General features: G+C 44.5%; 1 protein-coding gene across 4 annotated transcripts in view; it reads left to right on the forward strand.

Moving 5' to 3' along the window:
* Gng12 (G protein subunit gamma 12) overlaps positions 1–16018 on the forward strand; it is a 118623-nt gene that overhangs the window by 80249 nt on the left and 22356 nt on the right. Inside the window, exon 3 of one of the 4 annotated variants that reach the window (XM_074079794.1) lies at positions 15576–15734. The exons of the other annotated variants lie outside the window; for them this stretch is intronic. The gene's annotated coding sequence lies outside the window, so the exon portion shown is untranslated. The remainder of the gene's footprint in view (positions 1–15575; positions 15735–16018) is intronic. 4 annotated transcript variants of the gene reach the window in all.

A 16018-nucleotide genomic window follows, 5' to 3' on the forward strand; every position in this document is an offset into this window, starting at 1 on the left:
AGAAGTGACTGGTCTGGGTCATGCCACAAGTAGGTGGCAGAGCTAGTCAAACCCAGACAGGCTGGCTCCAGTCGAGAGGTAGCCATTGATCTTGGCTGTTGTTTTAAACAGGATCAGACACTCCCTTAGGTGATATGCTAAAAGGGACAGAAGATGTGGAGCTAGAGAGGCCTAGGTTCAAAACCTGGATCTACACTTCCCAGGTGTGTGATTTGGACACCTGATTGAAGCTCACTCCTCCCCCTCTGAACCTTGGAGCTCTTGTGGGCTGTGGTGTGGCTGAAATGAGGTAGCATACTCATATAGTCACTGAGTCCCTAGGACTAGCTGCTACTCATCCAGCAGCTGCACATGGGTGGTTCTGGAACCGTGCATCTCTGTCCGTTTCCACAATGCTGGACTAAGATATGTGGGCCCTGGGCAGACTACAGATTGGCATTCCTCACAAACACTCTGTGCATATCTGAGAACCAGCTCAGATGGAGAAGCAGCATGAGGGGCAGCCCTGCCTTTCCCTGGATACTCGAGATTTTGAGTGCAGCCTCCAGGCTCGCATGGAGCAGTACACAAGTTCTGTGGTTCAGCATGTAACTTACTAGCATGTAAGAGTACTGGTGTGGCATTGATCTACCTAGCGCTACATCGGGCACTGTAATTTGCTCAAAGTGACTTGTTACTCTATTTCTATTGGTCATTTTCAGTATTCCACTGGCAGATAAATACCTTCTGTCTGTTTTGATAGATTTCCAGAAAATTATTCTGCGTCCAACTGCTGTCCCCAAGTCTCTTAGGGACTAAAATCCTTAGAAAAAGTGGGTTGACTGGTTTCCTGTTTCTACACACAACAACTTCAGCTGGTTGATGAATAGAAATATAGAACTCTATTAGAAACCTGATTATTTGCTCTTTGAGTTTTTTTAAGGTTTAAAAACATGTCATAAAGTTAGATAGCCTTTTGGCAGTTGGGGAGCAACCTCCAAACTGAGGCAGATGTGGGTGGATCTAAATAAACTGCCTCATTTTCCTAGGTCTCACCTGAGAAAGAATCCCTGTGTGCAGAGGCCTGCTGGCCTATGGGGGCCCTCATCCAGCCTCCTCTGGGCCTTCATTCTTCCCTTCTGTTGCCGTAAGCTGTATCAGTGACAGATAAGGATCTAGAAGGTCTTTATCATCTGCCACGTAGAAATATTTGTGACATGGATTAGGTGTAGTTTTTATTACTTGTTAACAAGCATTGCCTTTTGTTGGTTTTGACTCTGCTTTCCTGATATTTTGCTCACCCAGATGACCATGGGAAAAAGCAGCTGGCTTTGGCACACATTGAATCGTGGTGCCACCAATCCATGATTCAGACTTGTAAAATGCTAAACAGCATTTCATTCTTGCCTAGCAGTGCTCCTTCTCCATGAGGCTGTAGATCAAGAAGGTGACTTGGGGGCCTCTCTCCAGAGGGGCTACTGCTAGTGAGTTCAGTGTTTACTACATACAAGTCTTGCACTAGGCAGCCAGAAACCTTTCTTCTTCTGATTATAAGTAGGCAGCTTACATTTTATCCTTCTAATATGATAGCATACTCTAAATACCAGGATTTTCCATACCACAAGCCAATATTTATTAATACCTAGAAGCCATCTAATATCAGATGTTTACTGTTTTGGGGGGGTTTGTTTTTCTGTTTGATTGATTGGTTTTGTATGTCTGTTACTACTGAAAATCATTATAAGTACTACAGAGTGGAAAATTGCTCTTTGATGTAGCGGCCAGGGCTGGTGAAGTGGCTCAAGCAGTAAGAGCACCTGCCTAGCTGAGTTCAAACCCCAGCACCACCAAAAAAAAAGAGAGAGAGAGAGAGAAACTGAAGTAGAAGCCAATCAGATGTTATAATTCACCAGTGATCTTTCACTAAAGTTTGGTGACCGTATTTGTAATATAAGTGGTTTCTTTTGGTTTTAGGTGGTATCTGTCACTTTGTACAGACTGTTCTGCACCATTTTTCTTCAACTTCTTTGGACCCTACCTATCATTTTTCTTCTTTTGAGATAATAATCATATTGACCGAGTAATTGTAACAATGAAAGCTCTAAGCACACGGCCTGGCAGAGTTAGGGTACTGGCTTCTCTCTTTTCTGTGTGGGAGCTTTCTTCCCAGCTCATTGCCAAGTTCTTGGAGCCAGAAAATCCCTGACTTCTTTGTGAATATTTGGAGAAAGATCTCAGCACATATTTATTAAATGGTTATAAAGATCAGGTAGTTTTACAGTGGGTCAGGGAAAGCACACAGCCGGGGGTATGAGAGTAAAAACGTTTCTTGGTATTGTTAATTTATTCACACCTATGGTAGCTAAGTGAATTTTATGAATTATGAGCTCCGTTTTTGGAGGGGTGGCAAGACTAGGATTTGAACTCAGGGCTTCACATAAGTGTTAGAGAATTTGCCAGTTCATCCTCATTCATGCTGCCTTTAAGTGGAGAAGCAGGTAGAACTGAAATTCAGTCTTAGCACTTGGAAGTTTTTATTTATTTGTTTGTTTGTTTATTTCTACAGTACTGGGGCCCAAACCTAGGGCCTCACACATGCTAGGCAAGTGCTCCACCATTGAGCTATGTCACCAGCCCATGCTTGTTTTAGATTCCTAAACTTGTCAATGACCCCAGCCCCTGTTCGGGACAACCTTCTAAACAATGGTTTAGCCCAGATCACAACATCAGGGTCTTGCAGGGCTACAAGTACAGCTTTGCAGGGAGTAAGGGCAGCCACTCAGCCCTAGCTGAGAGCATGTGGGACTATGCTGTCCATAAAGAAGCCAAAAATCTGGATTTTTATGTGAAAACTCCCAAATTCTAAATGTTGGCTCCATTCTTCAAAAATAATTATCTGTGAGCCAAATAAAACAAGTCTGCAAGCCAACTTCAGCCCTTCAATTGCCAGTTTGTGACTTTTGCCTTAGACTTTTCTTCCTTAATCTGGTTTTAGAGTTTGTCCTAAATTATGCAGAATTTTTACACAATTTTTTTCTATGTCACACAGTCTATGCAATTGTTGCAATCTCTAACAATGCTGGAAACCAAGAGTATTGTGTGGCTTTGGTGGTCAGTTTCTGTTTGGGGTGATACTAGTCCACCGCCTCCAAATCTGACAGCTGTTGACCCTGAGGCGTCCGCTCCAGTCCTTCCTCTGCTGGCACACACGAGAAACAGATGTGAGGCACAGGTAATTCCTTCAGGACTTTGGCAAGAAGGCAGTGAACTTTCTTCTAGGTTCAATGCATTTTTGTAGTACAATAAGGAACAGTTTGGAAGAAAAGTCCACGTTGTCTGCACATGTCAGTGACCTTATACAAGAAGGTGATGGCCGTGGTTCAGGTGTGCAGTCAGTCGGAATAGCCAGGAACTCTGTTTATTCTTCCCAAAGGCCCATTTGATTTCAAAAGCAAATGCCAAGAAAAGAAAAGGAAAAAAAAAAACCAAAAAACTAAATTGTACTAAGTGCTTTTCAGTTCTTAGCACTAATCTTTAACATAAGAAGCATTTCTCTGCCTCCTTTCCCCAAATCTATATTATGTAAAAATTAACTGAGGTTCAACTTAAATAATAAGCTTTTTGATTAATGTATGACTTCATATCCAAGTTTAAGTAGAAACCGTGGGGAAAACTCTGAGGGGAGATATTTAGTTTTATTCTTGGGTTTTGTTTTTTGAAGAACTAATGAATGAGAATACAAAACATAGATGATTCCCTGTATATTCAGCCATATTCATGGAATACCTGCTTAAATTATTGACTTAGTCTATTTGACTACTATAACAAAAACACCAGAAACTGGGTGGCTCACAAACAATAAGCATTTCTTCTACACAGTTCTGGAACCTAGAGGTCCAAGATCAAGGCTCTGGTAGATCTGGTATATGGTAAGGACCTGCACACTTAACTGGTGTCTGCTCGCTGAGTCCTCACTTGTAGGAGGGGCAGTGAGTTCCCTTGGGCAACAGTGCCACTCACAAAGTCTGTACCCTCATGATCTAATCACTCCCCTCCCCCCCAGTTACTTGCATCACTCTAGGGGTTAGAATTTAGATAGGAATTTTGAGGGACACGACATTCAGACCGTAGCAGTTATATAGTGGTAGGATCCTGGAATGAAATAGGACAATAGGATGGTCTTTCCTTACTGGAGTTTAGGGATTGCCAAACTTGTTCTCTAAAGGACCAAATGGTAAATATGTTAGGTTTTGTGGACCATTGTGGACCATAGGGTCTCTGCCACAACTACTCAGCTTTGCCACTGCCTAGGAGCAAGGGGATGGGAGCGGCCATGGGTAATACATGAGCAGGTAGGTGTAACTGTATTCTGATAGTTTTATTTACAAAACTTGACAGCAACTATATTTGACTCACTAGCTATAACTTACAGATCTCCTGCTCCTTATGAGTGAGGAAACAATACAGACCAGTCTAGCAAATTATCTTAATTTTGTATGTCTTGCCCACTTAGTTCATAAATCATTTTTATGTATTTTATGAATTGCACAAATAAAATTATATAGTTTATTTACCTAATATAATATCCTAAACATGTTCTATATAGCAATATAACCTTCAAAAATTATTACCTTCGGAGGTACAGATTGCACCATCCAGCTGGCATGCTGTAATCTACCCATTTCTGTGTTTCGTGAATGTTTATTTTCCTTCCTCATATTTTTTAACAAATAATTTTGTTGTGGATATCTCTATGTATGCATTTTGGATTGTTTCCTAAGGATGAATTGCCTGTGTTAAGATTATTGTGTGTGTGTGTGTGTCTACAGACAACATACACACTCAGTGCACACTCGTGCACACCCACCAGATCTTAAACCCAGGACCTCAAGCATGTAAGGCAAGTACTCTGCCTAGCTGTACCCTTGTCCCCAATTTTTATGCTTTATGGAGAGTACCAAAAAGCGTTGTAACTAATTTAATACAGAGTTGTAACTAATTACTGGACATTTATGAAGTTCCAGTTTCACAATGGCTTTTGTGGCTAGCTTAGGCTTGCTGAGTAGGTCCTTTGGTCTCTGAAATTCTGAACTCTCTGCATCTGGTCCATGCCCAGCTCTGATTTGCTGTGGCCTCCAGGAGTGGAAATGATGCTTCTCTCATCCCCATGCTCATCTGGCAGCTAGTGTGAGCCACAGAGCATCATCAGGAGTACATCTCCAGCACTTCAAATGGAAGACTTTGGAAAGGGCTCTTCCTTTGAAGGGGTAACACTTTGGTTTGTTTGTGTTTTTTGTTTTGTTTAGGTTTTTGCAGAGTATTAGTGTTTGTACTCAGGGCCTCGCACTTGCTAAGCAGTCTCCCTACCACTTGATTCATACCCCCAGCTCTTTCTCATGTGTGTACATCCAGGCCGGCCTGAACCTTGATCCTCATATTTATGCTTGCCAAGTAGCTGGGATAGCAGGCTTTATTAGTTGAAATGAGATCTCACAAACTTTTAGCCTGGGCTGGCCTGGAATCGTGATCCCTCCTGATCTCCACCTTCCAAGTTGCTAGGATTGCAAGTTTGAGCCACCACGCCCAGAGAAGGTATAGATCATAAACAACATGTCTGAAAAACCTTCTGCAATCCCTCAGCAGAGCCCCTCTGCTCTTTGATTTCCCATCAGGGAGCACACCCCCATTCAGCACTTAATACTCTTCATAAAGTGTGTGGTATTGGCCTATCACCTCTACTATATTCCTGGTGCTTCACTTGAGGAGAGCATGTGTTCAATAAACTTAGGTTGAATTAAGATCAAACTGGTTTCTATGGTCAGCTGTCTGTAGATCTGACCTTGAACAAGACAGGAAGAGTCTTTTGAGTTTGAGCATGTGGATGAGTGATGATGCCATCCAGAGAGGGTTATGCCATGGGTGGAAGGATTTTAGGTTTTAGCAGGTATGGTGGGAAGGAATCCCAACGTTTGCTTTACACATGAGAAGTTTGAGATGCATTGAACAGGAAGATGAAGATTAGAGACTAGAGCCCCAGGGGGAGGTCAGGGCTGGAGATAAAGAGAAAGGAGGGTTCAGGATCATGGAAGAGACCAAAGCTGTATGAGGACAGTGATGATGTCTACTTTACTCACCTGTGTATACCCAGTATGAGCATATTTAAGTGTATACGTAATATGTGTGGGTGTGGTAAATAAACTAATTAGTGGCTATTCTTGCACAATGAGCGTGCTTTAGTGCAAAACAAAATCACTAACTGAGAATTTGCTTCATTATTCCAAACAAAAGATAGAAACCTCATGTGTAGTTTCTTAGAAATCATTGGCTTCTGACAAAATCAAAGCTTGACACTGAAAAGAATCTTCTGGGCCATTTAATGCAAAGACCTGGGTGGGTGTGATGGTACACACCCATAATCCCACCACTCAGGAGGTGGAGGCAAGAGGATTTTGAGTTCAAGGCCAGCATGGACTACATAATGAGACACTGTCTCAAAAAAACCCAAAACAACAAGAACAAAATTAGGAAAAAGAATGGCAGGAGGAGTGGATAGGTTTCTGCAAAGAGAATGTTTAGAGAGAGACATTGACAATAAACTAAATAATAATGTCAGACGTAAAGGGAGCACTCTTAGGTTTTTGCAATTAAAAATAAGAGAGTATTTCTGATAATTTTTTGTTGTGACGTATTGTGTAGTCAATAGGTTCCAACAGGAAAGCTATCTTTAAAAGGGGAGAATCTACTAAGCATCTTCGTATTGAAGGGTGACAGGAGGGGGGGAGGAACACTAATAATCCCAGCCTTTTGTTTTACTGAAAGGGAAGAGGGGGTGAGATATGTGACTTTAAATCACAGTTAATCAGCTAACAACTGGTCCTGGAGAGACCCTAGACCCAAAGTTCTTTCTACCATCTATGTGCCTGTTCCATCTTCCAGTACCAGCTTTTTCAGACCAGCAAATGCCATATTGCCTTAGAAGGGAAATCATTTATATTTGGCCATGGAATCATTTTGGTGATTTATTTTGCTAATGATTTAATATGAGAATTATAATTAGACTTTGCTTTAGCTAATTTCAAAACCCATTTGCAGTTCCCTAAGCACATTCCATTTGGCAATACAAAAGAATAAGTAACCCAAGAACAGTTGATGCAAGTAAGATTTTTAATTTGCAGTGGATAATTTACCAACTGAGTAATGCTTATGTTGAAAATTAAGACTTGATTCTAGTTGCAAGCATCATTTTTAAAGAAGCTTAGAAGCCTGGGTAGAAGTTGAGGAGGAGACACTGTGGAAGATCTCAGTTCAAATCTTTTTTTTTTTGCAATACTGGGATTTGAACTCAGGGTCTATACCTTGGCCACTCCACCAGCTCTTTTTTTGTGATGGGTATTTTCGAGATAGGGTCTCACAAACTATTTGCCTGGGCTGTCTTCAGACCTCGTAATCCTTCTGATCTCTGCCTCCTGAGTTGCTAGGATTACAGGTATGAGCCACAGACACCCACTCAGTTCAAATCTTGATTCCACAACTTTAGTACTTAAACAGATGTTAGTCATGTGATTCCTCCAAGCCTCAGTTTATACATCCGCAAAATGGAGAGGGAGATCCTTCCTTTCCAGCATTGTGTGAATACTGGAAATTGCACACATTTGGTGCCTGCAGAAATGAGGCCCTGAGAGGCTAATAAGGACAAGTAACCCAAGGAAACCATTCCAGTTCAGCCTGGAGTCCAGTCGCCTAGGTTTTAATCACCCTCTAACTCATTCCCTGTCTCCTGAGGTTTCTGGATGTCTTCCCCAGGCTGTTCTGGCCAGGGAATTGTCTCTCCCTACCACATGGATGGGTTCCCTGGCAGAGGCGATGCCCTGTGAGGGGCCACTGCTCCTCGGTTGGCATCACAAGCTTGAGCCTGCAGGCTGTGTGAGCACACACCACAGAGGCTGCCCTGGCAGCTCCATCACACGTGCTTCCTTGCCAAAGGAGCCCAGGGTTCATTTACGTGGCTGCACAACAGGAAGCAGGTCCTGTGTGCAGAGCTGCTGTGGTCCACTGAGAGTGAGTTGCTCCAGGTGCCTGGGTCCTGAGCCCTGGGCTGTGCCAGTGGCCTCCATGTTGGCTTCTGCTGCAGCCTTCTTTCTCCCTGCCTGCTGCTTGGGGGATTTTCTTATTGTTTTATTTTTTCTATCAGCTCTCACATGTTTAGCAGGCATGACCGGAAGGAGGGGATGAGCAGGCTGGGAGGGGGGCCTTTGTGAAGTCCTACTCTGATGAGCAAAGTCCTCCAGCTCCTCTCCCACCACGGCTACAAGTGAAATGGCAGATGCATGACTCACTTCATGAGACGGGAACAGGAAGGTGGCCTGGTGATGCCAAGCCGTTTTCATTCAGTGATGAGAATTTACCCCCAAAAGTTAGTGAGCTTCTTCCCCCTTCCCTGAGCACACTGGGCCCGAGAGCTTACCCTGACCCTGTCCCTTGTCAAGGAAGCTCCCACTCTGCCAGCATTCAGGACACCGGCCCGGGTCAGGGAACCCTCTTTGCCAAAGAAACTTTCTGTCCAAGCTAGTTTTTGTTTGTTTCTCCTTTCCTGGGGAAGGTCACTCACTCCATGGTGCTGGAGGATTGTCTTACATGTGAGGGCTTGTTGGTAAAGATTGCCCAGAGATCATAATATTTTCTGGGTTTTTTTATTGAAGTTACATAATTTCTTTGTTCTTAAAATATTTGGTATTTTTCATCAGAAGAGCTCCCATTTGTGCACATTTTTAGAATTCAGCGTGTGCATTGTGTGCTCAAGCAGTTCCATGAGGGGCAGTGACTGTTGTCACTCTCTTGTCCCAGGGGCTCAGCTAAACAGTTTCAGAAAATCACAGTTAAAATGGCAAGAATTCAACTTGAGCCTGTTCCCACCGACTCCCTTTTCCAGTGTTTCACAGGGTACTGTCAGCAGAACATTCATCTCCGGAGAAGTTGCAAGGAAAACATTTCCATGTTCAAATAATTTGGGGAAATGCTGCAAGCCCGTGTGCCTCTTGCGGATCATAAGTGCATCTCGGTGTAGAAAGACCCTGAAAAGTCATGCAGGAAAGAAGCCTGCTGATCTTTGTTTGAATGAGGGATTTCCAAAATATACATGACATGGAACCCTACTTCCGTATTTACCTAGCCATCGCAGCACATTCTGAGAGAGACCGCCCTAGGCTAAGGCCATGTAACATGATGGTTAGGTGTAGGGGCTTTGGAACCAGAGATACCTGGGTTCAAATCCCGCTTCCACAACTTCCTAGGTAGATGATGTGGTGTCCTGTGTCTGTCTCATGGGGCAGCATTAGAGCATGCGCTCACAGGGCGACCGTGAGTAGTAAATGAGTCAGTGCTGGAAAGGGCCTGGAAAACTGTTGTGCCCATTGAGAAGTACTCAGTGTTCTAAAAGGAACAGAAGGAATCAAAACCTTGCTACCTGTGGGCTCTGGCCACAGCCAAAATGCTGTTTCATGGATCTTGAGAAAACATATTGGAGAGGAAGGGTACCCCCACCCTCTTTCCCTGGGTGCTCTCCCTAACTGCCCTGACCCCTCTCTGCCCCTCCCCATCTGGTTGCTCCAGATAGCAACCCAGACCTGGCTCAGTTCTATGCAGTACGTCTCAGCCCTGGAATCAGGATTAGCATGTACTCCTTCTGGAACTAGGATAGCTATCAATGTTAGCCATACGATGTGGGTGGCCCTGCAGAATCTGCAAGATGACCCTGCTGGTGAGAAAGGAACCAAGTTCCCTGTGTTTAAGCAAAGCAGCTGCCCTTGCATGCCATTGGCCCCTGTGTTTCCAGAAGGGGAAACATTCAAACATTGCACTTTCACTGAACTTGCTTCTACTCCTGACACCTGCAACTGTCCTCCACATTTAGCGCCTCCAGGGGAAGCAGGCCCGCTGGTTGAGGAGCCTGACAGTTCTGCAGACTCAGCTTCTGGTTGCTGGTCTCTGAGCACCCAGCTAGCCTGAGCCACTGGTTGGAGAGTCCTGCACCAGGCAGATATGTGGTCAGATCTTGCATCCTGCTCAGCCCCTCCCCTGCATGCTCTGAAACTGATCCTGCATTGACTCCCAGGATGATCTCTGGCAAGTCCTTGGGGGAAAAAGAGATCAATTATAGGAATTTACTAATTTTTAAATTTGACCTTTAAAATTATTTTGTGTCCTCTTTGCTTTTTTCTATAAATTTAAGCTGTGTCAAAATGAGAGATTAAGTTAGAAAAATACACTAGCTTTTTATATGGGCAAGGCTGATCTCATGATATGTTTATTTTATGAAAAATGCAATTTGCAGAACTATATGTAAATGTGATCCTATTTGCTTAAAAACCTTATCCATGTGCATGAGAGTTCGTAAAGGTCAGCAGAAGGTGTGGCAGGAAAGAAAAAGACAATTAACAATAGCCCTTTGGAGTGAAATCAGAAGGCGTTTTTAGCTTTATTTTGTTCATGCACATGCAGTTTGAACTTTGCAACATCTTTCTTTTGTTATTAGAAAGGAAGGAGGGAAGGGAAGGGGAGGGAAGAGAGGGAGGGAAGGAAAGGAAGGCAAGAAAAAGGCAAACATGCTAAGCTGGCTCCAAAATTAGGGCTAGCCTAAATAGTGGTAGCTGGTAAGGGTGGTGTTGCAGTGCTGGCTGGAAGCCCGGCAGCATGAAGGGAGCTCAGCCAGCACACAGGCTGATTCAGTTGCAGTTGGCGTTGCACAGTGCACACAGAGTGCTCCTGCAGTGTGTTGCTTTGCAGTTCTGGGGTGGCAAATGGTGCTAACTTTTGCTTTTCCTTTCCCACGCCTGCCCTCCTTCCCTCAGGGAAGCTGTGGCAGCTGCCAACATCCTCCAAACTTCAGCCTGTGTGTACTGCTCTTGGTCATGATAAAGTGGTGTAATCACCCAGGCCCCAACCAAATGGAGGGGCCCACCCCAAGCTCAAACACAAGTGGGCACAACTGCCAGGAGGGCAGCTGCTATCACTCGGTCACCTCTACAGAGTCCTTGTCCCTCCCCCTGAAAGTTCCCCAGAGACTCGAGGGCAGAATAGAGAGAGGCTGGTGTGAGTCAGGAACCTCAGTTCCTGAGGGAGTTGGGTGGTCATTCTCTTTTTGCCTTCATCTTCTCATCTACCAGCTAAAAAAGTAATTTAATTACAGGTGCTTATGAAGTGTGATAAAAGAGGTGAAAAGACTTGAAAAGTGTAAAGAGGCAATGCACAAAGGAAAAGACAGCAGTGAACTCCCTGCCGAGAACTGTGAGATCCGCACCCAGTACCTAAGCTGACTTCTCTCCCTGTGGAGTGTTCTGTCCCTTCTTGACTTGGAGGCAGAGCCCTTTTCTTCCAAGGGCCTGAGAGGTGCAACAGTCCGTCTCTTTCCCTATGTTCCTGATCCCTCCTGAAGGCAGGGAACAGGGCCAAGGCTAGGCTGGCCTGAGTTCCTGTTCGGGTACTGAGCACTTAGCAGAACTGTCTTGATGTACATCCTGTGTTCTGAGAGCACGGCTCATCTGGGGATGCATGTAGACAGAGGACCTGAGCTGAACGGACGCCTGAGTTCATCCAGCGCATTTGTATTACGCCCTCCGTGTTTTTTCTGCTGAACCCTCCCACTCTCATTCATTCAAAGCGGTTTCGGTGGACATTGCCATCCATTTGTTTAGAAAACATTTACTGAGTGCCATCATGTGGAAGACACCATCTGCCTTCCTTTAGCTTAAGGTTCATGGGGAGTACAAGAAAATAAGACCACAGGTGACCCATGATAAACCAAAGGCAGAGAAGTGCCACAGAGACCCTCCAAGGAGGAAGGGGTTGTCTCAGTCCACCTGAGAGACAGAGGCATCTCATCATATCATGCCCTGCTTAATATTTTCAATGGTTTTCAGTTGCCCACAGCATAAAACTCAAGTTCCTGAGCCTGAGCCTGGCTACCAACCTTTTGACTCCAATTCACCTCTTCTAGCTCCTTTTCTTCTTGATGTGTCTGCCTTTCCCTGTGCAGGGTGCAAGGCTTTCACAGCACTAACCTTTGTTCTTCTATCCCAGCTCCAAACTTTACAGGGTAGTGCCACCTCCTCCATGAAGCCTGTCCAGATTAGCCCCAGCCAGAAGGAATCTCTCTTTCCTCTGAATTCCCCTTGGCTTTACCTGTCTCTCTTCTAATGCCTTTTTTTTTTTCTTTCTTTCTTTCTTTCTTTCTTTTTTTTTTTTTAACTAAAATTGTGGATGCATTTCTTTTCCTTTCACTGGTGAGAATGCTCCCTGTAGGCAGGGATTAGGGTTTATTTCTAAATCCTCATTGTCTACCAAAGTTTCATAGCACACCCTGATGAAATAGTTGTGGAAAGGGGCAAGAGGGTTGTTTATAGTTGGAGGATGAGCAGACTCTTGGTGGGACAGATAGCCTGATGTCTCCTAGAAGCAGAGATAGAATTCCAGCAGGGAGGAGGTAGAAAGGAGAGGACCTTCTGAATAAAAATTAAAAAAAAAAACCTGAGCAAGTCAGAGTTGAGTTTTAAGAACCACTTAAGGACCAATAAATAGAACAATTGTCCTTTGTTTTTTCTGGGTGGTGGGGGTGCTTTGAAAATCTGATGACCACTATGGAATGCTTCAAATGCCTCTCCCCAGAAAACCTCCATATCTCAGCATTTCACAGAGGATACCTGGATTCTTCAAGGATAAAGAATCCCCAAGCAAATAGCTGGGGAGACTGGAAAGGTAGCTGACAGCCATGTTGAAAGGGCTTCTAGGCACAGGGAAAGCCCGCATGAAATGGAAGTATTAATGAATTGCTTGCTTGTTCTGAGCTGTCCATTGAAGTGTAATATCGTGAAGATGAGTACCCAGGCATGGTCTAAAGAATTTTCCAAAAGCAGACATACACATAGTTAACACTTGATGCATCTTTTGCCACTTTCCCCACCAAAGGCAGGCACTGTCCTTTCTGCCACCTGACTTCCAGCAGCAGATCTGTTTTGCCTGTTCTAGCTCTCCAGAGCGGGTAGGGCCACAAGTGTGTGCTCAATTTTCATTCCGTGTGTCTGGCTTCTTTGACTCAACCTTGTATTTGGAAGACTTGTCCAGTAGCTGCATGTGTCTGAAGCTCCTTCCTTGCCACTCTGCATGGCCTTCCACTGAGCAACTTGTCCTGCTCCTGTTGGGTCATTTGGAGCAAAACTTGAAGGATGCTTCTGTGAACACCCTCACCCATCTCCTGGTGAGTGTGGCACACATCCTGTTGGGGCTGCACCTTGGCGCCTACCACGTAATTTACATTCCACCCACTGGTGGGTGATTCAGAGGGGCAAATACCTGAATTCCAGGAAGGTTCAGCTGGCTGAGGGTGGCAGTTGTATTTCACAGAAGCCCTGGGCATCTGCAGAGTCCCCTCAGGCTGTCCCAGGGAAAAGCAATGGGAAGGTAAGTTAGCAGAGATGCTCCTGGCTCCCCTCCTACCTACCCTCTACCAGAGCAGCTGCTCTTGTCTACTGAGTTAGCTTTGACCATTGTGTAGGGTCATGGGCTGGGTGGCAGGTGGAAAGCCTTGGAGTATAGCTCCAGGAAACCCAAGGTTGTGGCTGTCATCTCCCAACACAAATCAAGCAAGAGGGTGAACAAAAGGCTGCTGGTGAATGATGGGAGAAGGAGGCCCTAAAGGAAAATGTAACCTCTAGAGCTACTTGGCCCTCTGGATATGAAGGGTGAGGTGGTAGTCTCAGAAACAGAGGTAAAGTTTCCAGTGTAGCCAGCTGTGATGAGAGTAAGAGAGAGACCCGTCTGTCTGCCTTAGAAACCCCTCTGGGAAGGAGGATACCCTGTGCCACACACACACACACACACACACACACACACACTCACACTCAAGGTCTTCTGGGACTTCAGAAGCAGGTAAATGCTGACTCCTGCACACCCCACACCCCGGTGCATAATTCTGTTGGCACTGTCTGCAGCTGCTGTGTCACCTGTGCCATCCACTCAGTGACATCTGCAGTCTCCACCATGACCGTTAGGGTAACGTAAATATTAAGATCTTACACCAGTGGCTGGCTGAGTAGTTCTGAGAAACAGGATAGGGAGGGTTGTTAAAAAGGGAATCCAAGAAGGGATGCAGAGTGTCTATGTTGTTCTCCTCTGTTAAGGATGAGGAAGCTGAGACCCCAGGCACCTTGCAGAGCAGTCAGGGAGACTTTTCTTATGACTGAGCCATCCGGATTCGTTCCTAGCTAGGAGTACACATCAGCATCTCTCAGAGCTTTGTCAGAGTGCACTTTGGCCATGCCCTAGCCCTGTTACTCTGATTCCAGAGGTGTGGGGTGAGGTTTGAGCCTGGGTGCATTAAAAGATCTGCCCCAGCAGCACTATTAGGAATCCATTTCCTGGTCACTTTGTTGATGGTTTCTGTCATTCATGTTGCCATACATCTTAAGTGCAGTTATGTATAATCTGCTTCTAAGAAAATATAAAATGGTTTACTTGTCTGTGTTCTGTTGCTGTAGCAAAACACCTGAGGCTAGATACTGTATAAAGAAAAGAGGCTCATTTAGGTCACAGTCTTGGAGGTTGATGATTCAATATTAGGAGGCCTCATCTGTTTGGTCTTTGGTGAGGACTTGGTGGTGGATGACATCACTGTGCAGAATAGATCACATGATGAGGCAGGAAGCTAGAGCAATTGGGAGCTAGGCTTGCTCTTCTTATAAGAACCTCCTTACCAGGGGAATAGCCAGGATCCTATGAGAGCTATATTAATCTCTTCCAAGGGTGGTACCTCCGATGACCTGATAATCTTCCACAAGACCTCACCCCTTAAGGGTCCTGCCATCTCTGAATATTTCCCCACTGCAAGCAAACTTCCAGCTGTGACCTTCAGGTGTCTAAACCATATCCAAACCGTAGCAAATGGATTCTATTTAAAAGAGAGTGAAAAAATACTTTCTGTGTTTAAGAGCCATGTGAATATTAAATAAATATTAAAGAGAAGTACCTAATAGGCTTCTAAGAAATAGGAGCCTTGAGGCAAAAAGATTGTTTTTCTAATTATCTGCTAAAATATCTTCTTAATCACATCAGTTTGCATGCTAAATTCAAGAGGTTCACAAGCAGAAATTTCTAAGTAGAAATCAAAATAAAATGAAATAATTAATTGACTCTGCCTAATTGTAGCAAGCTTTCTCGAGCTGTGGTACTCCAAACCTAACTGGGGGTGACTGGAGATGCAGAAAGGACAAACGATAAAAGATGGACATGCAGAAAGCTGGGGTTAGGTGTGCTGGGTGCTCAGATGGAGACGCACAGCAGCCAGCCTCATTGCTTCTTTTCTCTATTATCCTCTTTTACTTTGCTTCTCTATTCTTAAAGACCTTACTTCTAAAGTCTTTCTTTAAAGCCTTGCTTCTTTTCTATTCTTTAAAGTCTCTTTCCTTAGACTCGCACTGTCCCATGTTTTCTTTAATCTCTCTTAAAGTCTCCGTCCTCAGACTTACACTGTCCCATCTTCTCTCTTTAGCTTTCTTAAAGTCTCGGTGCTCAGACTTACACTGTCCCATGTTTCCTCTAATCTCTAGCATAACTCAGCAGCAGCAGCAGCATTCTCACAAACAGCCCACCAATCCAGCAATCCTTCATCAAAAAACCTTCCCTCAATCCTCCATCAAAAAACTCCTGTCAGGGAGTCTTTTATATCCAGTGATAAACAAGGAGGTGGAGCAACAGTTCTCGGCAAGGTGGGTGACATTGTAACAAGAGAAACCTACCGTTTCCTACTTCTCTGAAGGTAAACAACTTAGGAAAAGCAACTGTGCCGCAGTTTGCCTCTCACTGTCTTCTGTGGCTGGGGCCATGCCAAACTCAGCCTGTAGATCATTGAGCACAGCTGTGCTTATGACAAGTTCTCATAGGCTTCTCATAATCCACTCCCCACACCTAATGTAGATGATGTTTGGGAAAGACTTTGTACATTACAGTCTTTCAAGTGATTATTACATCAGGCTTACCATATTAGAACAGC

The sequence above is a fragment of the Castor canadensis genome, chromosome 7 (assembly GCF_047511655.1).
Source record: "Castor canadensis chromosome 7, mCasCan1.hap1v2, whole genome shotgun sequence".
Classification (NCBI taxonomy): Eukaryota; Metazoa; Chordata; class Mammalia; order Rodentia; family Castoridae; genus Castor; species Castor canadensis.